We start from the raw sequence: 17848 nt of genomic DNA, 5'->3' as shown, positions 1-17848 counted from the left end.
CCTGGCCCGGGCTGGTTGGTTACGTTGACAGATGTTGCAATGGTTCCTTTGGCTCTGCTCTGTTGTGCTGACTGTTCAAACAGGAAATTCAGCTTTTAGTATTTGCACATGTTCACTGTTTGTTTTAGTAGGAATGGGCTCTGACAGCAGCCTGATCAAACAGGGTATTTTTGGAGCAGCAACCTCTGGAATTCTCAAAGTCCTTAGGAGGGATTGGAGCCCTGCTCCCTGAAGTCCCACAGGCTTTTGAGGAAAGGAGGCTTTGGAGTTGAGGACACGCTCAGGAAGCACGGCAAGAGGTGCTTTTCTCCACACCAGGACTAGCTGGAAAACCTCATCTCCTCATCTGGGAAAGCTCCCTTTCCATCTAAATCCCTGGCTGGTTGCTCCCATCTCAGGTGGCTGCTCTGTGACCTTGGCAGGCCCCTCCTCTGAAGGACACCCTGCAAATGCTGCTGTGCTTTTTGTTTCCTGACTTTTCATCAAGCCAAGTTCCCTGCCCTCTTTATTCCAGGGCTGGAAGTGCTCCTTGTCCAGATCCCTGGCCAAGGGCTGCTGTGCTGTCCTTCAGCACAAGCCCCTCAGGTGTTACATGAAGTGTTACAGAGGGAGAGGAATCCCCGAGATTCCGGTGCTGATTAGCAGGGATGAAATACAGGGAATACAATTCCATGCATCCTGCAAAACCTTCGTGTATCCCAGCATTTGGAGCGATATTATCACTTTGGAACTTGCTTGATTTTTTTTAATTATTCCCCAATTAGCTGAATTTTGAGCATGTGTGGTTTCTGAAGGTTTAGTGTTGTGCATGTTTTGACAGCTTTACTGATCACCAGGATTTTAGATGCTCTCTTTCTGCCCTGATTTATTATTTTTCTTCTCAAATCCACTCATCCTAATTCCTGAGTAACGGCGTTGGTTCTGGACGGGGCACAGAGTTTCTTTTCTTCCAAAAGAAACTCAGAGGTGTTTTCATGGATGTTGGGTGAAAGTGCAGTGCAGGAAAAGGCACTGTCTTTTAACAAAGTTTGGGTTTAAGCACGAAATAATCAGGATTTGGATGCTCTTAAAGTAACATTTTTTGGGGAAAGGGAACTGGATTTATAAAAATGAACCAAGTCCTCAGCCAGTTATGAATTGCAAAAGCAGCTGGGAGATTTGGCTGGAAAATCAAGGTTGGGGTTTTTTTTTTCTTCGTCAGAGTTTGTAAGATATTTGGAGGGACATAACATTTATTTCTTATTTCTCTGAGTTTCAGGCCAGGCCTTGGAAAAACCCATCTGACAGTGAGTTTGTTTGTATATTTTACATTTTTTTCCCTGAGCATGCTAGGCTCATTAGCGAGCCTTGGAAAAGGCAGGCTTTGTTAAAGTGAGGATGGAAAACAAGATACTAAGGGCTCAAATCTGTCTCCAGAATATAAATAAGCAAAGCTTCCTTTGGAGCAGGTTTGGAGCACAGTTATACTGGAAGCCTTGTTTCGGGGAGAGCTGGGAATGTGCCTTTGCAAGGAAATGCTGCTCCTTCAACAAATTTCCTCGCGGGGGGAAAACAAATCACTTTTCCTCGCTTTACCTGGAGCTGTTTGGTTGTGGTTTCACCTCCAGCAGCAGGAGGGTTGTACCCCTGCACCCAACAATGACAAAACAGGGACTCAACCCTGTTCTGCTCCATCCAACAACCAGGGTGAGACCCTGTGGAAGTACTACAGGATCAGCTTTGGTGTGGTGAGCAAAGGAACTGCTCCAAATCAGGCTTCAGAATCTTCAGTGCAATGAGAAAATGATGCCTGTGGTGTTGGATGAAACAGTTTTCAGCTGAGCATCTTGATTTTGTGGTGATTTTTTAATGGAAAGATGGGATTTGGGAGGTTGGTGTGCCTGGAACATCTGAAGCAGTTGGCACAAGGTGGATGTGTCCTCATTAGACAGAATTTGTCCCTCCCTGCTAAGCCAAAGTCGTTGCTATTCACTATCATTATCCTAAGCTGGGTCCTTGGGTGAGCTCATAATTCCAGAAGTACAATAGCCAAATAAGCCTTGATTAAAGCAGTCCCTGTGTTCCAGCCAAGCATATGTTAGCACAGGGGACTGAACCGGCGTGGAGCTCGGCATGGCTCGAGTCACTGCTGGAGAAAAATGCAGTGCCTTGGGGCAGGGTGGAACAGTTTGCATTTGAAACATGCCCTGGAGCCCAAGTGTTGTCCCCAGATCACAAGATTTCCCTGGTTGTTGAGCCAATCACCAGAACAGACGTGGTGGGTCTGAGCGTGACACCAGGTGACACCTCTCGGGTGGCTCAGGGTGCTGAGGCACCACGTGGCAAACTCTGCACAGTGATTTTTGCTGGATCACTGGTCTGGCTGGAAGGAGCTTTTTCTGCAGTCCACCTGTGAGAGCAGGAACATCTTGGTCTTCACAGGGTGTTTGTTTTTGTTGGGTTCATCAGCTTTCCCTGTTACTCTTTACCTGAAACAATCATTGCACTGGAGGGAACAATATTCTATTTCTGCTATTCAAGGTCAGCTGGATGAAATGCTAAAACCTCCCAGGTCATCTGCTCTTGGGTGTGTGGCCCGGGGGGGGGGAAATGATGCCTTTTAATATTCTTATATTTTCATGGTCTGTTTTGTGTGGCAAAACTCTCTTTATCTCAGCAGAGCTCCAGAGCAACGTGTTGACCCTCCCCAGCACGTGCCTACATTCCTTTGCTCACAGACCAGTTGTCTTCCTCATTCCATTTGCTCCTGGAAGCTGCTAAAACTCTTTTTATAGTAGGAAATATGCATTCCTTTTCTTCCTAGAAGCTGAGCTCCTTTATTCCAATCTGGTGTTGGTCCCAAGGGGCTTTGTTTGGGTTTCTTTTTAAATTTTACTCGGATAACGTGGAAGGGTGAACTGGAAACTCTTGTTAAAAAGTCAAGTGTTGCCATTGCTGTTCCTTCTCCAAAAGTCCTGAAAAGATCCCTCAGACCTGGTTTGCCCCACTCCTTTGCAGAAACCTGTAGTGACTTGGACATTCAAATGAAGGAGCCTCTCGTGGAGACCTGTGGGTGAATGTCCTGGCTCTGCTCTTTAATGATATACTGGGTTTATTTTCCTGGTTGCCTCGTGTCACTAATCAAGCAGTAATTGAATTAGCTGGAGAGAAGGATAAGATAAATTACAGAGAAGAATTAGCTGTGTGCACCTGAGGTCAGCAGGCTCCTGGAAAACTCAAGGTGAGAATGGGCTGGACTATAAATGAGATTTAGCAGGAGAATTCCAGGTTCTCTGGAGAACCAAGAGGCAGAAATGCATATTAGAAATAGCTGTGAAAATCCAGAGGTACCTGGAAGTCCTGGGGCAATCCCTTTCCGGTTGAAGATGGGAAGCAAAGGATTGCTCTTACATTCTTTCCAACTGCTGTATTTGATGAAGGGAATTTCCCTGAATTTTAACTTTTCCTTCTACTGTGAATAGACTTTGCCAGAAAGACATTTTTCCTTCTCTTAATATTAATATTAAAGTAGTAAATTGTCTGTCCCTGTGTTCACTCACTGGTCTTCCTATTTTTTATTTTTTGTTCCTTTGGTTGGTCTGTAATTTAAGTTTATCTTTCATGAAAACCATATGTTGGAGTAAAGACTGGGTATTATTTTCATGCATTGTAATATACTCTATTACCTTCTCCATCATGGCCAGTGTAAAAGTGATTATTATTCCATGTGTCACTGGGAATACATTGAAGATTCTTTAGGTCTTCTCTAGCAAGAGTTGATTCCTGATTCACTGGTCTCATTCTGGTTTTGTGTCAGAACCAGCCAAGTATAAACATCTTAATTTTATAAAAGGCTTTTAAAAATATGGAAAATGTGTGTTAAACATAATTAGAAATTGAACTGATTCAGGAAAATATTAAGCTAATGACAGTAAGTTATTTTATCCATTGAAACCCCCTAAATTAATGTAAATAAATAGCAAGATAAAGAAATTCCAGTCTTAAACACTAAAGCAGACAAAGGCAGCACTTTACACAACTGTATTTGCTTTTTTGAACCAAGTGTGGCTTTTCTGAGTTTATGAACTCCTCTTTTTGCAGCAAGTCAGACCCGATTGCACTGACTCCACAGCAAGAGGCCTCAGTCGATAAGTTTACTTGATTGTTAATATTCTCCTCCCACCAAACCTCAGCTGTAGCTGCATTAAATAAAAATACAGGAGGTGGTGTGGTAACCTCACCATCTGCTGTACAGCTTCGCTTTTTGTTCTGGAGTTGGAGTTGAAATATCGGGGGTTAAGTCGCTGAAATTAGATGGGACCCCTGCAGTCTAATCCATAGGAACAGGCCAATTCTTTTGAGTTTTCCATGTTTGATTAGTTGTACTGTAATTAAAGAAATTACCGCTGGTCTCCTGTCTGGAAGTGATTAACCCCCCAAGTGCTCATACCTATATTCTCTAAGCATCTCCCAATAATATAAGGCTTCATTTATGGTCCTTAATAAGGAGACAAATGAAAATCGTCTCCAGCCCTAATTCTGGGGCTTGTGTGGAACAAGCTGTTCTGGCTCTTCCATCGGTTCTGATTATGCTGCACTTTAATTAAGGAACCCAAGTGCTGTCTGTATGAATGGAACGTGCCTCTGGGCACAGCCTTTAACCCAGAGGGGAAGGAATGGGATGGTGAGGAGCCAAGGGAACCCCCACTTGTGGAGGTGTGGGCACGGCTGCTTCCACTGGGGATAGATCCCTCCTGTGCTCTCAGGATTAGGGTTTGCAGTCACTGAGGCACAAAAAGGAGCAAAACTTAAAAATCCTGCTTCCTACCCCCTGCTCTGCCAGGGTTCAGCCTCGGCCTTTATCCACCTTCCCGCTGCCCTGGGACTCTGAGACTGAGGGTTCAGCCTCGGCCTTTATCCACCTTCCCACTGCCCTGGGACTCTGAATCGCTCTCCAAGAGCAGAGGGAAGGAGCCCAGGGAGTTGTCCTGGTGGGATAATGCCACAGCAGCTGCAGCTTTCCCAGCCCTGTCCCAGCTCCCCGCTGGGATAACTGGGATAACACAGCACAACCTCAGCACACACTCTGGGCAGAATCATCCCGTTTTCTCCAGGCCGGGCCAGGGAAGGGCTCAGGGAAAGGGGCAGAGGAGAGGCCAACCAGGCACTTTTGTCTCATCTGTCAGATGTGTTCTGGGGATGTTCCAGAGTGTGTCTTCATGGCAAATGGATTCTGTGAAGGCTTGGATTGAGCTGTGCCCTGCACAGACTGAGGGAGACACAGACACCTCCTGCAGTCCCTCCTTTAACTCTTCCTGCCCATAAAAAATGTGAATAGAAGCAAGGTGACCTTTTATAACATGCAGGTTAATACAACTTATAATGTAAGTAGCGGGTATCACGTGTTGGTGCATGACTGACAGTGACATCCAAAACTTCACGAGTTCCTGTGAGACCACAAAGTAACATTCACTGTATAAAATTCCTGAATTAAAAGTTCTCTGATTGGAATTTTTCCTTTTAATTCGCTCTAAGTTGTGTTGTTCTCGCAGAAGCTTTCCGGTGGTTCCTTGGAAGTGATTATCCTCATGGAATCTTTATTCAGCTCAAAAATCACTCAAATATTCAGCCACCTTTTTAAAAAGGAAAAAAAGCCCCCCAAACTGAGTGGGTATAATTAGGCTCTGTGATAATCCTGACATGACACAAATGTGTATTCCATATGAATCCTGAACCTGTGTCCGTATTGCTGTTGATGTCTCACCTGGATCTGGCAGGAGAGAGGGACTGCAGAAGGGAAAGCTGGGAAGGGAAACATTTGCTAAGCCAGGGTTTTTATCTGCACCGTTGCACAGCACAAAAGGGTCTGTGTAGATGAGTTTATTTGGAGAAATAGGGATATAAATGTGCTGGGAGGGTCTGATGTGATTTTAATGGTAAGGAAGAACCCAGAGGTGAACCAAATCCTGGTTCACCTGTACTGGGAAGCCAGGCACAAATCCCAAATCTATTTTAAGCCACTGATGCATCTCCTTAATTTTCGTGGACTTCAAATGGAGCTCAGAGGTCCGGAGGAAGCGGCCTCTGGAAAAGCTTTGGCTTCAGGAAAAGGGCAGTAAAAGTGGAAAGTGCTGGAAAACAGAAATGGGTTCCTTGGATCTTGCTGTTGGCATGGATTTTCCCCAGATAACTGGGAGCAAAGCAGTGGGGGTAAGTGAAAGCTTGTGCACCAATTCTGGGAAGCTTTTCAGAAACAGCTCAGTGGCTTAGGAGTAGGTTTGGGTTACAGCTGGGAAAATAGGGATTAGAATAGTTGCTGAGGTGTTTGTGGGCTCTGAAGTCACAGGGGTGGCAAAGCTGGGAATGGGATATGGGTTTGCACCCACGGAGCCTCTTCTGGGACCACCCCTTGGCACCCAGTGCTCCCAGCCCTGGAGAGTGGGAAAGGAAGGCAGGAGCCGGGGATGGAGGGAAGTTGCCTGTTGGGTCTGAGGTGGCCCTGGAAAAGGGCTTTTCCAGAACATCTTGGTTCATGGCGAGGTGGTTGAGGCAGAAGACACTTGAGGTGGAACAAGGAGCAGAGTCTAAAGCCTGGAAGGGTTGTGGGCTTGTCCTGTATCCCACAAAACCGCAGCAAAGGTGGGGAAGATCCCCTGCCTGCAAAACAAACTCCTCACCCTTTGTTCCCTCCCCTTTGTCTCCTGTGCCTGTGAATTCTCAGGAGGCAGAAGCTCTCCCCAGAAGTCCCACTGTGCTCAGAACAGCCTGTCTTCCCCAAGGCTGGTATTTCTAGGAATTCTAGCTTTTCCAAGCGAATCCGCATCACGGAGAAAGAATAACACTCATCCTCCCTGGATGTCCTTTCCAACAGCGCCGGGGCTAAGTGGAAATCGAGAATAAAGCTACTTTTCTGGGGCTAAAAATAATTCTTCTGGGTCATGTGGAAAATCGTCGTGGAGGTTATTTGTGGGAGTTCAAATGTTCAGTTGTTCTGCTTTGCTTTTTCTAGGAATTGCTGCATGGCTCAAAAAGCTCATGAAAAGAGCTGCTGTGTTTCCTTTGGAAAAACTGGATGGCAGCGGAAGGAGAGGGGGAAAAAAAAGTGTTAGAATGTGTTATGGCTTTAGTGGGATTTGCAAACGGAGAGTTTAGGATGTGCCTATTGGTGTCACAACTCAAACTGGACAAGGAATTTGTTTGGGGATAGACTTTATTATTCTTAATGTGTTGTGACCCACCGGTAGGACAGAAACTGCTCAGCGGTGGAGACATGGCAGTGGAAAATCAGGAGGTTTTCCCTTTGAAACAGTGCAATTCCTCCAAGTGGCGTGCAATAAAGGAGGTGGGATGGCTGCTTGGAGCATCCTCAAGGTTGAGGAAGGACTATTTGATGTGCTCGGCCAGGAGGGAGTGTTTGTGTGGGCCCTGGTGACAGCAGGAACCTGTAAAGTGTGACCAAAAAAGAGATGGATTTCCTGAAAGCCTCTGGCACAGGCTGGATGCTGAAACAGCAGGACTGCTGACCAGCAATTCCTGCACTCTTAACTGTTTGCCAAAATGGAATAGGTGGGTTTTTTCTTTAATAGTCAAAGGCTGAAAATAGGAAAAAAAAAATAAAAAACCCCAATGCTGGTCCAGTGCAGAGCAAGTGGTTTCCTGATCCTAAACCAGTTGTCAAACCACAGGTCATCAGCTCTGCAGTTGGCAACTCTTTCTCTGGAAGAAAAGGAAGTCAGAGCTGAATAAACAGCAGAGAGGTTCCTTCTGGGTACAGCAGGCTTTTAAAGGCTGCCTTGCTCTTTTTAGCTTGCATGCCAGTGTGCATATTTAGCAAAGAAATGGAATGAACCAAGACAGGAGCTCTCATCCCTTGGCCCTCTTTTAGGAGTTGGACTCAGTGATCCTTGTGGATCCCCTCTAACTCAGAATATTCGGTGAAATTTCTGTGAAATATTTTTATTTTTCAGCGGAAGGTGTCTCGTGGAGTCAGAGGAAGTAGTTTTATCACAGATGGGAATTTCTACGTCCTGGTAACCAGAAAAGGAGATGTGGAGAGGGCAACAAACTGTTTTCCACAGCAAACAGTGGGAAGCTATAGAGGCACTTTTTATTTCTCCAGCTCCAGCCTGTCTGTTGTGAGGGACACACGTTAATAGAAGTAAAAAACCAGTTTGGTTGTGTAGCCCGTCCATGGCATTATTTGTACACTGTTTGCACAGAAGGGAAAGCTCAGATTTTAACCCAGTTAACTCCCTTGGCTGTAAATTCTGGGCTGCCCTAATCCATGTTTGGCAGTGAGGTTCCCAGAGCTGGAAAAGGGTTTGCACTATGAGATTGAAGTGCCTAACATGTTATCTAACCCTGACAATAAATGTACCAGCCTGGGAGGCAGAGGAAGGATGACTTAGTTCTGAGTGGAACTAAGTGCTGAGGGGATTTTGGCAAAGCAAAACGGCCACAGGCAGGAGAAAATCAGGATTTTACCAAAGAAATAATGGGGGGGGGGAAGTTTTACTGCTGACTTTTAATCTTCTTGGCTTGTGAAATGCATAGAGGGACTGGAGAATAGTCAGTGGGTGATTTGTAGTGAGAATTGGCCGTGCTGTGTGAGAGCCGTGTGCCGCGTTTCTTCCAGCTCTCCAGCCAAAGCTTCCCGTTGTGCTGAGGGTGCTGAGTCCCAGGGACGGATGTTCCCCATTCCAGCACAGCCACTTGCAATTCCTGTGCTCTGATTTAGCCTCAGTCCTGCTCGAGGAGCTCTGGAAGCTCGGGAGACCTCGTCCAGGAGCTCCTCGGACCTTGGGCGGGCTGCTGGAAACTCTGCTTTCCGTGAGCAGTTTGAATCCTGTGGAAAACTCCCACTGACTTTGCAGGGATTATCCATTTGTGGAAAGTTATTTTGAGGGAGGTGCATTCCTTTGTAAAACAGCTGGCAACAACTCTGGGCAGCGCTTGGGCCTCAGTCCTGGCCTTGTATTTTTGTTGGGCCGAGCTTGCCCTGTGCCACGCACAATGGGAATGTTCTCCAGGGCTGGAGCTGGCACTTCCCCTCTTAGTCTGATCAAAAAGAATAATAAAAGGAGAAAGCAAGGCTTGAGTGCAGATATTGCACCCCTTGGGCTATATCCTGGTTGTGTCTTTGAATAACCCTCGGTAGGGGATGGGGTGCAATCCTGCTTGGAAAGCACAGACCCAGCGTGATCCGGCTTTTGTCAGGGCCTTTGGGCTCCCAGGTGAGGAAAAGTGCATTAGAAATGGAAAATAAAATTAGGGGCAGTGTTTTAATTCATTTTCTGAGTCTTGTTATTATATATATAAATTTTCTGTTTTAGTACCTTACATTTCTATTGACACTTGTTTTGTGATCTGTGTGTTCTCAGCAATATTCCAATATTTAATTCCAAGGTAAAGGAGAAAAGTCCCTGTGTTTTTTTTGTTTAAAGAACATCTTATCTGCTGTCTGCTCAACATATTTCCTGTGATGCTTCAACACAGAGAACCCTGTGCTGCTTTTCAATTTCCAAGTTTGCTGTAAAAATACACCTCTTCCTGAGCGCCTTTCAAATCAGGCCCTGCCTTTCTGCCATCCCTCTGTCGTCTCAAACACGGAATATTGCTGTGCCAGAGGATGTTATCAGTGAGTGCAGAGCAGGTCAGGGTGTTTCTAATTCAGATTAATGACCCCATTCCAGTCGCCTCCTTAGCAGGAAATTAGAAAGTGCTGGGAAGGAGAGGAGAGCGATTCATAACGCGGGGCTCTCTGTATTGGCAGCTGCACTCATTAAAGCCAAGATATTGGTTTGATATCAAATAATGGAGCCTGACTTATTTATGGGGTGTGGCTCACAGGGGTTCCTCGGGAAGGCTGGAGGTGACTGATGGCCTTCAGCAGTACCCAGGGGGTCAGGGTGAGGGACCCCCGTCTTCTCCTGCTGCAGAGGTGACCACAGCTGCTCTTCCCAAAGAGCCTGAAGGGAAAAATACCTGCAGGAAGGCTTTGAGCAGCCGAGGAGAAAACCCTGAGAACCCCCTGGGAAGCAGCTGGTGTTTGTTGCATTTTTGCTGTGTGCAGTTGGGTTTTGATGCAGGGGGTGTAGCTGCAGGACTAGTGAGCATGTCAGCCCTCAGCAAGGCTCCTGCGTGTGCTGGGCTGCAGTTGGGCTCAGAGGGTGGGCAGAAAGGAGGGTTTGTGTCCTGTGCCCCTCTGTCCGAGCCCAGGATGCACCGACACACTCAGCTTCACTCACCAGCACGCTCTTCCCTTCCCGAGGGGGAGCCAGCCTTCCTCCAGCTTCCTGCTCGTGGGAGAAGAGTTTTCTGTGCAAAAGAAAGTAAAATTCTGGCCTAGAGTCCCTGCTCAAGAGCATTTAATTCCAACCCAGCATGGAAGTGCAGGATGCATCTGCAGAGGGTGATATTCACACGTGTCACCCGGGTGTGGTGCAGGAAGGAGCCATGGATTTGCAGCTCCTGCCTTCTCCCTCCCTTCTCCAAGCCATGTGGAGGGCAGGGGATGATCCTTTTCTGAGCTGTAAGGTCTCTGCCCCTGCAGGGAAGGCTTTGCTGCTGGGCTGGGAACACAGCAGAGCTTTTCTGCTGGGCATAGGAGGTTCGCTCTGGGCGCAGGAAGTGCTTCAATGTTCTGAGGAGGAAGGGCTGAACCTTCTGTTCTCCAGGGAGCTGCTGTAGCTCCCTAATGTTTGGGGTTTGCTCCTGCATTTTGGTTCTTTTGCCTACCCAGGAGAGCACTAGCTTCTGGCAGATACTGATTTGAAAGTTGGCAAGAAGGAGAAATGCGAGAGAGGGCTTTGGGGTTGAAGGGTGTGATGCGTCAGGGTGTGATGTGTCAGGTAGGGGAGGCTTGGCCGAGGTTCAGGTGTGTGGGACTTGGATTTTCCCATTTTCACACTGCCACTGACATTCCACAGCCTGCTGAAATCCCGTGTCAGGTGTGTGAGGTGCCTGTCTTTATTCTGGGTTTGGCCTGGAATCTCTGCAGTCACTGGATGCTCCGAGGTGTCACCACACACGTGGCAGTGTTGCCTTGATTGAAACCCTGGGGTCAGAGGGCAGCAGGAGCCGGGGGTCCCTGCAAACCAGCGCCGGGCTGGGCCCGCTGGGCTCTCCTACCTCTGTGTCATGAAGACAAATGGCATTTTTTAAAATTCTCCCAATGAACCAGCATTCATTTTCCAGCCTCTCTTCCTTCCTTATTGCTTCCTAATGAGCTCCGTTCCCATCACCTCCAGCCTCCTGCTTCCCAACCTGCATTTACACCCATGCATGGAAGAGGAGCAAATTGAACAAATTCATTAAGTTGGCCTGTCTGATGAAGTGGCTCTGGTGACTTCTGGGTTTCTGCCTCTTGCTTTTTGCAGAAATCTCCTATAAATCTTTACTGGCCACGATTGCTGGGCTTTTTCTGTCTGTCCAGTTGGCAAGAACATCAAATTTTCTTTGTGTGGTGTCTCAGGTTTAACTGAGAACATTTCATTCTCGGCCTATATTTATATTTTTATATATATATTACATACATGTGTGTATTTTTACTCTTTATTTGTATATTTATGGTGGTCCTTTTGCCTCCTTGTTTATTTTTTTTAGCAATGGAATTTTCATAAAAGTGTTTTCAGGAGCTATTTGGAATAACAGCTGTTTCTTAGGGGAGGGGATCTGTGCTATTACAGTCCACAAAACTTCCTCTCAGCCCTGGGCTGCTCGGGGTGTGTTTTCTCTCCTGCTCTTCCCAAGCTGCTTTGTTTGGTCTTGGACAGGTCAGCTGGTTCAAAATCAAGTGGCCTCACCTCAAGGTGAGATTTTGGGTTTGTCCTTCTGGGTTCAGGTTCTTTGGCTCCATCCTTCTTATCTGAAAAACCCTCTTCCTGCCTGGAATTTCCTGCAGTCAAGGCAGGAACAACTCAGGTTATTTTAGAAGGCCAAAGTTTGTTGTTGCCACCCAGGATCTTCATTGCCTCAGCTCTGTCACAGGCTCTAGTTGTGCAGTTTACTTGCAGAACCAGAACATAAAATACAATTAAAATGCCCCTGTTGGTTAGTGTTTTTTTTTCCTTTCATGCTCTACCACCATGTTTTCAGGTGAACTCAAAAACTGACACTAGGACTTAATAGTGGAAGCTCCTGGCAGTGCTTCCTGAGATCCAGGGTACCTTGTAGCAGGAATGGAGAGAAATAATGTTTGAAGCTGCTGTGCAGGAGTCGTGGGCCTGGGAATTACCCTGGGCCAGTGTCTTAACTGCTAAATGACTCAGCCCTGTGATGCCAGTTCTTCCCAGTGCCCCCCAGTCTAGAAACCAGACCTCACAAAGGCATGAAGCCAGCAAAACCTTCTAGATTTTGTTGCCACATACCTGTCGTGCCTCAGGAGGAGCAGTGGTGCCTCAGAGTGCTTTGCAAAAGGGCTCTCTAGGTAATGCTCTGGTTTTGTGGGGAACAATCCAATTCTTCTAGTCTGAAAAATCTCTTTAGATATTTAGGAAGAAGCCAAATAAGGAGGGAAACAAGCTGTGCAAGGGCCCACAAATAGCACGGGGGTTTGTTGTCAGTTTTCCTGAGGAAAAGCAGCCCTGACAGCTCTGTGCTCTCGTGTCTGACGTTAACTCACTTTATGGGGGCTGGCACCACGGAGAGTGTGTATTTATAGGGGTGTATGCACACCAGCCCTGCTCCACACAGACTGCTGATTTAGGAGGCTAATTTGGGAGCACAGGCGCTCTCTGTAGTCAGCACAGCCTCAATGAACTCTCTGAGTTACCCCTGAAAGGAGGCACCTTTTGGAGCTCCTAATTCCGGCAGGTCAGTCACGTGCTGGTGCGTGAGCCTCGAGTGAACAGCACTCGGGGATGGTGCTGGCACTGCCCTGCCCACAGCCAGGCAACTCTGGAGAGCTGAGTGTGGCTGAGGACAGGATGATCCTCCTTCCCTGGCTTCGTGCAGATATGACTGTGCCCAAAATACCTGTAAGTCAGTGAGGGAAAAGGGAACTCCCTACCCTGGACCCAGCCGTGCGTGATCGATTTAAGCCGAGCTTTAGGTGGCGGGGCAGGTGCCAGCATGAACCCCTGCAAGCTGGTACGTGCAGAACCGGCTACCAGGGATGTTATCTGAGGATGAACAGAGCTAAAAAAGTAAAAAACAGAAGAAAACCCCACCCTGAAGACACCCCCGTGTGTCTGCAGAAGTGGAGGTTAATGAAGTGAGGAGCAGAGGGGCCCGTGAGCCTCCAGCTTCTCCATCTGCCTCGGGCTCATCCCGTGACCCCTCACAAATTATCTCCTGCTCACTCTCCACCTCTTTGCAGTGAAAATGATTTTATTGACAGGAGGTGATGTCACGAGATTGTTGTGAGGGGATGTGACTCAATGTTTGTATAATGCTTTGAAGATGAAGAGTGCTAAGTATTGTTGTTTGGGATGGCAACAAAATAAAACAAAATATGGTCGGTGCAGCTGTTCGAGCCAAATCCATTCTCAGTTAATCTTCCAAGCAGGAATTCAAAATCAAAGTAAAAAGCCTTGCCAACTGGAACTTTACAGCTCGATGGGAAAGTTAGAAAGAGAATTAATTGGGTTTTAAATAGTTGTAACTGTATTTTGATGGAGCGTGATCTGGAGCGCTCATCTACTCCGGGTTGCCAATCGGTTTGGAACTGGGAATTAAGCCTTGCTCAGGGGACTCTTTTTTTTTCAAAAAGAGGAAATAATTGGGCTATCTTACATGGCACACTGTGTAAACTGTCAGGAACCCTGAGCACATGTGCTTTTCCCACTTTTTGCTGCCTTGGTGCAGCAATGCAAACCAGCAGAAGATGTGCAAAGCAGTGAAGCTGCCACACGTCACCACAGAGCTCCTCCAGGGAGTCACTGTCACCTCCCAGGAAGTTCAGCCCCTGGTCCAGAGGGTTGCTCCAGTAGGGCAAGTGTTCTTCTGGCCTGGGATAGCTCCAGGATTTTGTGCTGCTCCCCTCAGCATCCGCTTCTGGCTCGCTCCTACACGTGTCCACTGCAAGGGGATCTTCCCTTTGGATCGGGGAGTTTACTCGCAGTGTAGCAGAGAAGAATTTGCTTCCCAGCCCTTGTGCTCTCTGTGATGGCCTTTGGCCTCTCTCCCCTCACTTTTGGGAACACAAAATTACTGTGCTGACTCAGACTGGCAGCTCAGTGTTCCACTGAACATGACCTAAAACCCCGTGAAGGATGGATGTGCTTCAAAATTGTTTCGACCTCGTGGCCGATGTTTTAAAATACGAGAGTAAAAATTTGCTTCCTGGAAAACACTTTCAAGTCCTGGTCTGAAATTAGAAAACTCAACTATTTTTACCTCCCGAAGACCTGCCTCTTCTAAGGAAATGTACATTTGATTTAGGGCTTTTAGCTGATGTTCAAAGGGACCTGGACATGTCTCTCAGCCTCTTGTGTTTGGTGGGATTGGGGCATGTGAAGCACCTTTATAAGAGGGTCATTCATGGCTTCTGGCTTTCAGTGAGCACACTGTTTTCTAGCTAAACCATAGTGTTTAATTTTGCTGTCCTGTGCAGAGGAATGCCTTCAGATCCTAGTTTTTGTTTTCTTAATACTTTTGAAGTTACTCGTTCCTAAAATACGACTCTCAGTAAACATCTCAGCACTTTAATTTGGCTCAAATTTACGCTTGAATATTAAAGTTCCAAAATAGTTTTATGGGCAAATAAAAAAAACGATGGCTCTGGGAGCCTTTCTTTTCCGTATCTTTTAGTGATGTTAAACTCTATACACAAGTAACTGCCTTATAAACAGCTTTATATTGCACTCGATTGCAAATCACCGGAACAACATGCTCTAATGGGTTGCAAATGGCACAACATTATAGCCTCGGTTCCTGCACCCACAATGAACAAGATCGTTGGAAAAGCTGGTGATAAAAGTGGGCATAAAAAATAACCTTAAATCTAAACCCTCTATATCACAAGGAACAGAACAAAAGAAAAAATAAAATTATAGTTTTCTTAGAAGCGACACGAGCCAGCCCTATTCTTCTTGCTGAAAGGCTTTTTCTTATCATATTCCAAGCAAAATTCGTATTTCCTTTAGAACTGTGCTTGATGTGCCAGAAACGATTGCAGAAATCATTTTTCCTCACCCCTAGAAAGCTGATTTTCTCTGAGAATCAATTAGTTAGCTGTCAGGAGAAAGCATGGATCATACATTCTGGAACACTGAGTGGACAGAGCAGTGTTGAAACACCCGTGGCAAGTGTTCATTACTTGAGGTCTGGCAATATTAACAGTGCAGCACAGGACTGACATTTTTCCCCCCTTTCTGAAGAGAAATCTGTGTAATTAGATACTTATATTTTGTTCTGAGGTGTAAATGTAGCACTGCAGTTTAAAACTGCGTCCTGAGAGCAGAGCACGTGTGATGCTGCAGAGAATTTTAAGCCCCTGGGTTCTGTAACATGGGAATGGTTGTTCCTTCTGTATCCTGGTGTAGATGGAGAGGCCCTATAGGCAGGGGAGAATCCAAGTGGAAAACTCTATAGTGGCATCATTTGGGATTTTCTGGTTTTCCTCAAACTCCAGAAGATCTTTTACGCTTGTATGAATGCAGAAATCAGCTACAAAAATGGGAAATAGCGGAAAAGATGGTCAGTGCTTGTGTGGTATTTCACAAAATCTTGATCTCAAAAAATATCACCAAGTCGCTGAAAGATACACATCTTCCACATTTCAAGATAATCTAAATTATTGTCTTGTTAACCTTGAGATTTCAAGTGCTTTCTGAGACACATCCAGCAACTCATGAGACCTGGTTCCACATAGTGCAGCTTCTTATGCCCAGTGAAAAGGGACACTGCACGCTCCCCCCTGCCAAAAATTCCCAACAAAATATCTTCCCTGAGAAGTTTTGGCAGAAAATAAAGCGTTATGAAGGGAGAGCCATGTGTGCTCCCTTTGTGCGGGCAGTGTTTTGGGTGTCAGCTGTTTGGTGCTCATACATTTTAATTAAGGCAGGGCACACTTTTTATTTGAGCTTGTTCTTCCTTGTAAGCCTAATGGACTTACTGAGCCCCACAAGCGTGAACAAGCCTGGCAGGTCCCCCTGCCAGCGGACTTTGGCAGAGCTCCCTGTGCAGATAATGTGAGACAGCATCACTCGTGAGAGGGAATTGTCCAATCCGACAGAAACCCAGCTACTGTACTTAGTATAATGAAATACTTTAAGGGGCATGTTTTCCTCCTGCCTTCCCGTGAGGAAGGTGATGCGTCGGAGGAGAAGGATGTTCCCTGAATGCTTTTCTAGGCACAAATTTTGGCTTTCTTGGTGCTTATTTTATCAGCTGTGCTCAGGCTTATGAGCTGCAGCAGGATGGACTGTGGCCCTTTAGGGAAGTGTCCCTAAGTTTTGTTTTCATCATGGCTTGAGAGCAGTAACCGTGAGTTACTGCCCGGTCACCTTCACAGGGCAGTAAAAGTGAACCGCTCAGTTTTTGGATTTGATTTGATTTGATTTGAACAGACTTTCCTGACTTGTGTGCGAGAGAAGAGAGAGAAATATCAGGTGGCAGCTTTTACCAGGATGGCCCTAATGGTTGGAGCAGCAGTCATGGATCGGGATTTGTGTCCTTTCCGTGCCTCAGCCATGGCTCACTGTCGCCGAGGCAATTCACCTCTCCCAGCCACACTCACAGGGACTTCTGTCAGAAAAAGCAGTGTGATAACATCGGCTCGTGGTGGTGCTGAGGGAACCATGTGGTGCCAGCGCTGGGAGAGGAGGCTGGAGGCGGCTGAGGACCGCGGTGTGAGGTGAAGCCCCTTTATTGTGTGGAGATCAAGCAGGAGAGGGGTGTCAGGCGGCCGGAAGGGTCAGAAGTGTGTATGTATGTGTCCATATGTCTATATTTTACACGCCTGTGTGCCCACCAGGACCGGCACCGTGAGGGCCCCGCACCGCCTGTGTGCGGGCGCCACCTGCCGCCCGCGCCGCCCTTTCCCGCCGCCTTTCCCGCTGGTTTTCCCACTGTTTTTCCCGCCGCCCTTCCCTCCGTTTTCCCCGCCGGGGTTCCAGGGATTCAGGGGTGTTTGGGGCGAGGCGAGAGCCCGCGTGGGGCTGTCCCGGCCCCGCCGAGAGGAGCGGCCCGGGCTTTCCCCCTGAGGCGACTGGCGGCCATGGCTCCGAGGGGCCCAGCGGCGGGAGCCGTGAGGGGAGTTGGCCGAGGGGGGAACGGCGGGCGCTGTTCAGCCACCGGCACTGCTGCAGGCACTTGGAAATGTGAGTGATGTCCCGTGTCGCATGTCACCAACAGTTGTCCCGCCTTATGTTTTGGGTTGTTCCAAGGGAGAGCCAAGCTCTCGGCCCCAGAGGAAATGTCCTTTGCGCTCTGCGGAGGCTCCCTGTTGGGGAGGTGCCCGGTCACCTTCCACCGTCACTGGCTGAGGGAATTTGTCTGAGGTAACTTGTTGTGCCATTAGCTGTTATCCCCACGCAGGGATGCGCTTCCAGTGCTCACAGCGTTGGTCTGTGCTTTGTACCTGGAGCACATCCAGACAGGCAGACGAAAAAAGCTGAGGAAAAGAAGTCTGGGTCAGCATTTCTAATCAAAGTCAGTTTATTTGAGCTGCTTTTGACTTATGTAAATTAAAGCCAGAGAGGAATGTAGCTCTTGGTTCCTCAGTTTTTTAATTTTTTCCTCATATTTTATTTGCTGTTTTATTTCTAATTTCCACAATTCTGGTCCTAGCTCATAGTAGTAATTTTTGAAAACTTCAATGAATAACTCCAGGGGTTTTTTAGTTTGGCAGTTTGTTTGCCCAATAGATGTTCACCAAATAACAACTCCACAAAATTCACTAAGCTGACCGAAGTCACTCCACTGC

General features: G+C 47.1%; 1 protein-coding gene across 9 annotated transcripts in view; it reads left to right on the top strand.

Annotated features, from left to right (window-relative positions):
- CCDC85A (coiled-coil domain containing 85A) overlaps window positions 1-17848 on the top strand; it is a 190049-nt gene that overhangs the window by 105401 nt on the left and 66800 nt on the right. Inside the window, exon 1 of one of the 9 annotated variants that reach the window (XM_027693263.1) lies at window positions 16723-16777. The exons of 7 other annotated variants lie outside the window; for them this stretch is intronic. The gene's annotated coding sequence lies outside the window, so the exon portion shown is untranslated. Of the gene's footprint in view, window positions 1-16722; window positions 16778-17165; window positions 17244-17848 lie in introns of those variants that run through there. One more of the 9 variants, XM_027693262.1, reaches the window with a different exon arrangement.

The sequence above is a fragment of the Neopelma chrysocephalum genome, unplaced genomic scaffold, assembly GCF_003984885.1.
Source record: "Neopelma chrysocephalum unplaced genomic scaffold, ASM398488v2 Primary Assembly neopelma1_91, whole genome shotgun sequence".
Taxonomy (NCBI): Eukaryota; Metazoa; Chordata; class Aves; order Passeriformes; family Pipridae; genus Neopelma; species Neopelma chrysocephalum.
Note: the sequence above shows the minus strand (reverse complement) of the source record. Positions and strands in the feature narration are given on the sequence as shown.